Below are 10,359 nucleotides of genomic sequence, written 5' to 3' on the forward strand. Positions count from 1 at the left end.
AGTTGTAGCTCATGAATAATTAATGAGCTAGCAGTAACACGTAACCTGATTGGTTGATAGCTTCCCAGCGTTCTTTGCGCGCTTGCTTCCGATGAGAGGAAGCAAACGGGTTTTAACCCCTCTGATTGGCTGAAGCTGTTTTGGTGGCGATATCGTAATAACCATGGATGCCATCCCGTGTTACCAGGGCCCTTTCTGCGAGCGATGTAACGTGGAGCGGAAGGGTCCTGGTGAACGAGGATGACACAACTATATACTTTGCGTTTGGGAATGCATCTCATTATTATGTATAAGCAGCGACACCTGTGCTACATTGCTATGTGAGCCAGTCAGAATTGCCTTGAATAAGGTGACAGATGGTCACCGAAATGTCGGTGGAATAAATCTCTTGGTTGTGTAAATAATAGTCTTTTTATTCAGTGACTTACCAACCTGATGAAACTATTTACGGAGGCCATTTCACTGCCACAACTCAGTGATGTTCAATTCTTGTCCTCTGTGTATTTTGACCTACAGCGACAACCCACAGAGGCATCGCTTTCTGACACAGACATCACCTCTACAGCAACGGTGACAAACACAACAGACAGAACAGTATTTCATGTAGCTATCCGTCCAGCTAACACCCTTGTCTCCAGTCTAACCAACGAGGGTGCTTTAACATCTGCAAAGGACACGGATGTTACAACTCAGGAAGCAAAAGAATCTGCACAAGGTTATGAGATGAAGGTCGTTGTGGAAACAACAAACAAAGTGCCAAACGCGGAATTCACAACGATGAACGTTGAGGTGCCAAAAACACAGGAGGACCTGGATGATTCTTTGTCTTTGTCCTCATTGACGGTTGTTACTTCTCAGTCTTCAACTACAGTTGCGTTCTCTGACAAGAGCGTAAACACAAGAACTAACAGTGACATGGCATCCACACGTTCCCGTGTTCTGGGCACATTTGATCAGTCTGAGGATGTAGAATACCCCTTCTCATCTGAGCCAACTGCACCACTTTCATACCAACCTGTTGATATGGACACCACAATGCAACCATCTACAGTGTTCCCCACGACAGAAGAAACGAGCGTGGATGACTTTAATGCAGAAGTGACTGCCATCTTGCCAATGACAGAATACACGGGTGCTATGGAGAGAACCACACATGACTTGAATACAGACAACCCCACCCAAGACGACACAACGGTTGGTCACACCATTGACACCACCAACTCAGTAGACGTAGCTTCCACATTTCAATCAAACACTACCATTAAAGCAAATGAAAGAACTGATGGCCAAATTAACAGTGCAGATCCCACAACTGAAAGGACAACTTCTCAGCTCACTACAACAGAAATACACAACACCGAGCAATCTTCAACCAATCCGATCACTTCTTCAACAGAAGACAGAACCTATCAGACCTCCACGACGACTCCTTATCTAACGTCCACATATTTCGATCCCTTTATGCAGCCATTGTCTACGGAGCCCGAGCCATTTCTTCCAGAAACAGACGTCAACAGTGAAACAACGATAGTGAGCACTGTAGGTACAATTCATGAGATAACATCTATACTAACATTGGAAAGAACTTTGCAACACGAACCTCTTTCGACAGTGACGGGTGCACCGTTAACTGCCTCTGAGAAACCTTCAACTAACCCTGCTCAGATAACCACGGCAACAGAAGACTATTCTACCTCCAAGACAGCTCGTTACATATCGTCCACATATTTTGATCCATTCATGCAGCCATTGACTACGGAGCCTGAGCAATTTCTACCAGATACACCACCAACAATGAGTACCACAAATGTAACTCCAGTAACCGGTACTTCATCAAACACCCATGTCTCCCCTCTCCACTCCACGCAACCTGTCGGCACAGAATCCACAACCGATGGAGAAATCATGTCAACATCTAATCAAATTACCTTGGTCCCCACACTTGAAGCCACTACCGTTAATCCAACCATCTTCCCCATGACCGAATACCCTGGTGATATTGAGAAAACCACTTATAGCTTTGATACCATCACCCCAACCAAGGACGACACAACAGCTGCCCAGTCTTTAGAAACAACATATGGTCTATTAGATGTCTCAACACCTTACCATAAAACGTTAGTCCCAACACCAGAAGACACTACCACTTATCCAACCATCTTTCCGATGACAGAATACCCTGGTGATATTGAGAAAACAACAGACGGCTTTGATACCGTCACCCCAACCAAAGATGACACAACAACTGACCATCCTGTAAAAATAACATACAACCAATTGGATACAACGACATTTGATCATATAACCTTAGTCCCAACACTAGAAGACACTACGACTAATTCGCCCATTAAAACATCCGACTCTACGACAAAAGAATCCACATATGGAACTCTTTCTAGTCTTCCCACTCCTGATGACACCACTGTCAATCATGCCATTGCCACAACGGAGGGAACTGCAAATAACCTTTCTACTGTCTTCTCCACCCAAGGTCACAAAACAACTGACAATCCTGTAGAAACAACATACAGCCTATTGGATGCCTCAACATCTGATTATATAACCTTAGTCCCAACACTAGAAGACACTACCACTAATCCGTCCATTAAAACATCAGACTCTGCGACAAAAGAAACCACATATGGAACTCTTTCCAGCCCTCCCACTCCTGATGATGCCACTACTGTCGATCACGTTATCGACCCAACGGAGGGAACCGCAAATGACCTTGATACCGTCCTCTCCACCCAAGGTCACAAAACAACTGACCATCCTGTAGAAACAACATACAGCCTATTGGATGCCTCAACATCTGATCATATAACCTTAGTCCCAACACTAGAAGACACTACAACTACTAATCCGTCCACTGAAACGCCCACCTCTTCGGCAACAGAATGCACATATGGAGCTCCATCGAGCCTTCCCACTCTTTCCCACACCTTTGAAATCACAGAGGGAACCACATATAACTTAGCTACCGTCATCTCCACCCAAGATGACAAAACAACTGACCGTTCCCTAAAAACAACATACAGCCTATTGGATGCCTCGACAACTGATCTTATAACTTTAGTCCCAACACTAGAAGACACTACTACTAGTCCAGTCATTGAAACATCCGACTCTACGACAAAAGAGTCCACGTCTGCAGCCTTTACCATTGTTTCTACTCCCATGGACGCCACTGTTGATCACACGATTGTCACGACTAACTCAGTAAACGTAGCTCCCACATTTGACCCAGTTACCCTGGTTCCTACTCCAGAAGACGCTTCCATGGAAACAAATTTCCCCACAACTGAAGGAACCGATGTCAAAATTCACATTGTAGTTCCAACCACAGAAGAGACGACAACTTCGCATCCCCTCACAATGGAAAGAGCTGGCACCGATCAAGTAACTAATAACACGGCGGAAGCAGAGACATCACCTACGCACGCCTCCTTTGTCACTCCAGTATCACCGTTTACAGAAAACATGTTTCCTCCGTCCTTAGCTGATTCTCAAGACACAGTTAGTACTACTCCGTCCATTTCAAAGACCTCTTCTGACCAAGCAGAAGAAAACAGTAGTCAGGTGATTTCCACAACTTTTCCTGATGAGGGAAGCTACTCTACTCAGCCGACTGCAACTAAATCCTCCACAGAAGACAGCACTGATGTATTTACCATACCAAGCCACTCTGAAGAAGATGCTACGACCATACCATTCACGTCTACAATAGTCTCGAACGAGATTTCAAGAACAGACCCGACCTCTCCAACTGCCATCACTTCAACAGAAGTGAGTCTTCAAACAGTTACTACAACCTACACTAAAACAGATACTCTATTAACAACTTTTGGTGCTATGATAATTCCAACATCTGAAGCAATAACTACAAGCCACTTGCAGTCTACCTCTCTACCTACCAAGTGGCCAACAGATTCTACAGACTTAAAGAATACAGTAAGACGTCGACGCACATCGACAAGTTTCAAAGATGGAAAATCTACAAACGACTACCAGACATACACAACTAGAAAAACACCCAAATTCACTCCAACAGACGCGAGTCACAAAATTACAACCTACGCTAAAACAGATACTCTTTTGACAACCTTCGGTGCTATGCTAATTCCAACATCTGAGGGTCCAACTACAAGCCATTCACAATCTACTCCTCTATCTACCAAGGGGCAGACAGATTCTACAGACTTAGGAAATACATTAAGACATACTTCAACAAGCTTTGAAGAAGACTTAAAATCTACAAGCAACTACCAGACAGACACAACTAGACAAACACCCACATTCACTCTAACAGACTTGAGTGACAAAACTACAACCTTCGCTAAAACAGATACTCTCTTGGTTAGTCCAACATCTGAGGCAACAGCTACTAGCCACTCGCAGTCTACTTCTCTACCTACCAAGGGGCTGACAGATTCTACAGACTTAACATTAGGACATACTTCAACAAGCTTTGAAGAAGACTTAAGGTCTACAAACAACTACCAGGCAGACACAACTAGACAAACACCAACATTCACTCCAACAGACTTGAGTGACAAAACTACAACCTTTGCTAAAACAGATTCTCTTTTGACAACCTTTGGCGCTATAGTTATCCCAACAACTGAAGCAACAACGACAAGCCACTTACAGTCTCCTTTTCTACCAACCAAGGGGCCAACAGATTCTACAGGCTTTAAAAGTACATTAGGACGCACAGCAACAAGTTTTGACGAAGACAGAATGTCTACAGCTGGACGAACAACCATAGTGACACCATCTAAACTTACAAATGACAAACTCCTTTCCGCATTTGACAACACACCTATAAGCACAGATCATCCCACGGAACAACAAACTGACAAAAACACTATTGATGCCTCACCACTAATTACAGCTCTACATGTAGGAACATTACAACCAGTCCACACTACTCATCCTTATACCACCAACATGCTTTACGTACAAACGACATCAGACAACCAACTAACGTCTGAACTAACACTGGACAGAACTTTGCAACCTGATCCCCTTTCTACGGAGACGGGTGCCTCTGAGAAACCTTCAACTAACCCCACTACTGAAACAGAAGACAGAGATTATTCCACCTCCTTGACAACTCCTTACTTATCGTCCACATATTTTGATCCATTTATGCAGCCATTGTCTACCGAGCCCGAGCAATTTCTACCAGAAACAGACATCAACAGTGAAACACCACCGACAGTGACTCCTGTCACCACTACTTCAGCAAACACCCCTGTCTTCCTTCTGCACTCCACCCAACCTGTCGTCACTGAATCTACAACTGATGGTAAAACAAATTCAAAGAGTCCAGAGACAACTGACTGCAATGAAAGAACTGTAACTCCTACCGTTACAATTCAGAGTTCGCAAGGATTTTTATCAGTAAGTGCCAAAAGGACTAACACCTTTGTTACCACAGAAATCGTGCCAAATACAGAAATCACAACAGACTCTACCCTTGAGTTGATTATTCCGACTACGGAAGAATCAGATGCCCAGACAAGTGCAATAACTTATACATCCAGTGAAAAATCTACAACTTCTAAAATTACCAGTGACTTTCCCACTCTGCAACCTACGACCGATCTGACTTTGATACAACCAACTACAGAAGAATTAAGTGCCCAAACCAATACAATTACAGGTGCTATCAGTGAAAGGCCTACATTTAACACAATTTCTGACTACGTGCCTACTGCAAACCCTACTACTGTTGACTCTACAACTGATCTCACTACGTTACAACATGCTACAGAAGAATCACATCTTCAGACCAGTACTGTGACTTCCAGTGAAAAATCTTCATTCAACAAAATTACCAGCGACTTTCCAACTGTAATGCATAATGTAGACTCTACAACTGATCTAACAACGTTACAACAGTCTACAGAAGAATATCATGTTCAGACCAGTACTGTGACTTCCAGTGAAAAATCTCCATTCAACAAAATAACCAGCGACTTCCCAACTGCAATGCATAATGTTGACTCTACAACTGATCCGACTACGTTACAACAGGCTACAGAAGAATATCATGTTCAGACCAGTACTGTGACTTCCAGTGAAAAATCTCCATTCAACAAAATTACCAGCGACTTTCCAACTGTAATGCATAATGTAGACTCTACAACTGATCTGACTACCAGTCAATCAGCTACTGCATTGAACACAGTTGCTTATAACATACCTACAACGGATCCCGTTAGAGAAACTACAACTGACGTGTTTATGATATTCCCTACAACAGAAGAGTTAGAGATGCAGACCAGTGAAATAACTGACACTTCCAGTGAAAGATCGACATTGAACAGAATAACCAGTGACTTACCAACAACTGTACACTCAACTGTAGACTCCACATCTGTTCTATCTCCCACACAGACTACTACAGAAGAAATACATGTAGATACCCAGCCATCCAGTGCAATTGCTCACACTTCCAGTGAAAGAACTCCATATAACGAAATTACCAGTGAATTACCTGCTGTAGATCATACAACCAACTTGGCTGTCACACAACATACCACAGCCCTCCAGACGACTACTGCAGCAAGTCACACGTCCAGTGAAACATCAGATTCCAGTGAAAGAACTGTATATAACGAAATAACCAGTGAATTAGCTCATACAACCAACTTGGGTATCACACAACCAACCACAGAAGACTCATCAGAGGTCCAAACTACTGCAATAACTCACACTTCTAGTGAAAGAACTGTATATAACAAAATAACCAGTGAGTTGCCTGCAGTAGATCCTACAACCAACACTGTTGTCAAACAACCTACCACAGAAGGCTCAACTTTCCAGACGACTGCAATGACTCAAACTTCCAGTGAAAGACCTACACTTGAAACAACTGGTAACTTGCATACTTTAAACCCTACTGTTGAATATACAACTGACCTGTTTACCATCAAACCTACCACAGAAGAGCCAGACCCGTCCACCACAATGACTTACACCAGTGAAAGACTTCCAATAAAAAGTACTGAAACGCCTTCCACTCAAGAAGTAACCCTAGCAACATCAACTGACAATCGGAAAACAGTTACCCATGGTGAAGCAACCACTATTTTTAGGCAGGACACCAGTCCTAACTCGGACAACACAACATCCAGCATAGCAACATCGGCTACTTCAACAAACACCATTGTTGAGAATGCGAGCACTCAGCACATGACAACAAACTACGCCGAGGAGTCATCTTCTCAACACACACAAGCAGTGATTGGAGTCACAACCGATGGACGAGCAGACATCATTTACACTTCTGAGCATCACAACTTCACTGTCCCGTTCACTACATCACCAGCAACAGAGGCAGACACTGAAACTGAAAAGAGTACTGCAGAAGATGGCTTGTCCACTCATTCCACGTCGTATCCTGTCAGTGAATCTTCATCAGCTTTGAAACTTGAGATGACTTCGACTGTTGGTAACGAAAGAAGAATGACAACCAGGCTTCAACCAGAAGACACAACTACAGTAACTGTTCCAAGTAGTTCTCCAGACGTCTTGTCAACTACAGCAACGCATGGAAGCACCATTACAACAGACAGCTATGAAGTAACGAGCGAATCTCCAAGTTCCCACTTTCAAACCCAGCCGGAGTCAACTCGTACTTCCACTGGTACTTCCACTGATACAACTGAACTGATGACTTCACAACCAATACCGACAACAACAGCTAGAATGTCCACGTATTCCACATCACCAGCTTCTGAAGCAGAAGCTACGACAAAAGAGAAAACTACAGATCTAACAGAAAACACTAGACAGAGACGTACAGCAGTTATGTCATCTGATTTTTTGACCCAAACATCAACCCTGCACCACACTTCCAAAGGAGTGGCCGTCACCTCAAGAGAACAAACAACTAGAACGACCCCAACGATTCAAATGACTGAAGTTTACCGACAGTCAACACTTCCCTTTACCTCTACTGCACCATCGACTGCTTACAGTGACAGAAGTAGCTACGTAGACTTTACATCATCTACTGTAGGGCTCAGCACAGAAGCGTCTTTGTTACAGGCAAGTACTGCTTCATTTAGTCACTCTACACATAACAGCGTAAGCACAGATACAAGCGCAATCCATACAGCCAAACAACCAACGTCTTCTACATTTTCATTGACGACTGAACAGAGTTTACCAGACAGTACATTGACAGAATCTCTCGGTATGACGGATCCAGGACATGCTTACGTTACTTCAGACAACGCATTTTCTCAGACTTTTAGCGCAACAAGTACAATGTATCCTTACACTACTGATTCAGGCTCAACATTTTCTCAGGGTACTGAAGAACTCAGCACAATGTCAGAGCCAATCGAATATCAGATGCCAACACAAAGCACCACAGCTTCCATAGAAACAACTTCTTTCAAGCAAACACTTACGAACACCGTTTCAGACTCAACTATTTTCCACACCACTATGCCAAAGACTCCTATCACTACGATGGTCACAGCAAGTCCATCTAGAAGTACCCTACTAACGACAATTTATGACTCTTCTTCTGACGATAATCTTTCTCAACAAACTACTCAGCAAACACATCCTGACAGTACTCCATACCTGACTTCATCCCAAGTAACTTTGCAACAAACGATTGACTCTGTTGATACAACTACATCACAAGCTACCATACAGGAAACGACTTTTGACAGAACTTCTTCAGATTCTACAGTTCAAATACAGGACACAGAACAAAGTACAGGTCACTACACTACAGTAGACTCTGAAACTGACTTGGTTGTCGTACAACCTATCACAGAAAACTCAGGTGTCCAAACCGCTGCAATAACTCACACCAGTGAAAGACCCACATTCAACACAATTACCACTCACTTGCCTACTATAGACCTTACTGACAACTATTCGACTGACCTGACTACCACACAACCAAGAACAGAAGAATTAGGCAGCCAAACTAGTGCAGCAATGTACAGAACTACTGCTACAGAATTACCAGTCAATACAGTTACTGGTCACATACATGTACCTACCGTGGACATGACTTCTGTGACTGTCACAGTACTCCCAACTACAGACGAAAAAGGTGTTCTGACCAACAGAATACATGACACTGCCCGTGAAACATCGACATTGGACAGAATAACCAGTGACTTACCAACGGTACACTCAACTGTAGACTCTACAACAGTGACTGTTGACATGACTACTGTGACTGTCACAGTACTTCCAACTACAGACGAAAAAGGTGTTCCGACCAACAGAATACATGACACTGCCAGTGAAAGATCGACATTGGACAGAATATCCAGTGACTTACCGACAGTACACTCAACTCTAGACTCTACAACAGTGACTGTAACAGTTGTATCTCCCGTACAGACTACCACAGGAGAAGCAGATACCCAGCCATCCAGAGCAATAGCTCACACTTCCAGTGAAAGAACGCCAAATAACGAAATTACCAGTGAATTGTCTGCAGTAGATCCTGCAACCGACTTTGCTGTGACAGTCATACAACCTACCACTGAAGACTCAGATCTCCAGACTACTACTGCAGTAAGTCACACTTCCAGTGAAACCTCTACATTTAATGATGAAATTACTGGTAACTTGGATACTTCAAACCCTTACTGTAGACTATATAACTGACCTATTTATAATAAAACCTACTAAAGAAGAGTCAGATACACACATTACAATGGATTACACATCCTACAAAAGATTGACATTTAACAGAAGTGCATACAACTTGCCAACTGAAGAGTCTAAATCTACATACATGTACTCCTCAAACTGCTATTTATAATTTTTCTACACGGTCACACTACTCTTCCTCAGGCTACAGCCCTACATACTAGCACACCTCAACGCACCTTTCTACAGACTATGGCTCAAAACAGTTAACACCGCACAATTCAAGGCACTAGCAAAGGCTTTTTTGAACACACATTCTAACAAACAGACCATACTACTGCACCAGACTCAAAAGGGTTTGATGTGAACACTTACACAACAGCTTATGGCAATCCCTCAAATGCAGCCACATTGCAGAGTACCAAGCAATGAACAATCATTGACACCGCTCTAAACCCAACAGTGCCTGCAACTGCTTTACAGGTAGTGGATAGCACACTAAATACAATCATGACATATCTGTCTGTACAACATGCCACAACTTATAGCTTCAGATCTCACTGTATCTCATTGGTATAGCGTGCGTAGTCCAGTGGTTAGCGGCCTTGCCTCTGGAACTAGAAGCCCCGGGTTCGATCCCGGCTGTGTCGCTCACCCGACATGCGCACTACCAGAAAGGGTCGCAGTCCTTAGGACGGGACGTTAAGCCGTGGTCCA

The sequence above is a fragment of the Branchiostoma lanceolatum genome, chromosome 15, assembly GCF_035083965.1.
Source record: "Branchiostoma lanceolatum isolate klBraLanc5 chromosome 15, klBraLanc5.hap2, whole genome shotgun sequence".
NCBI lineage: Eukaryota > Metazoa > Chordata > Leptocardii > Amphioxiformes > Branchiostomatidae > Branchiostoma > Branchiostoma lanceolatum.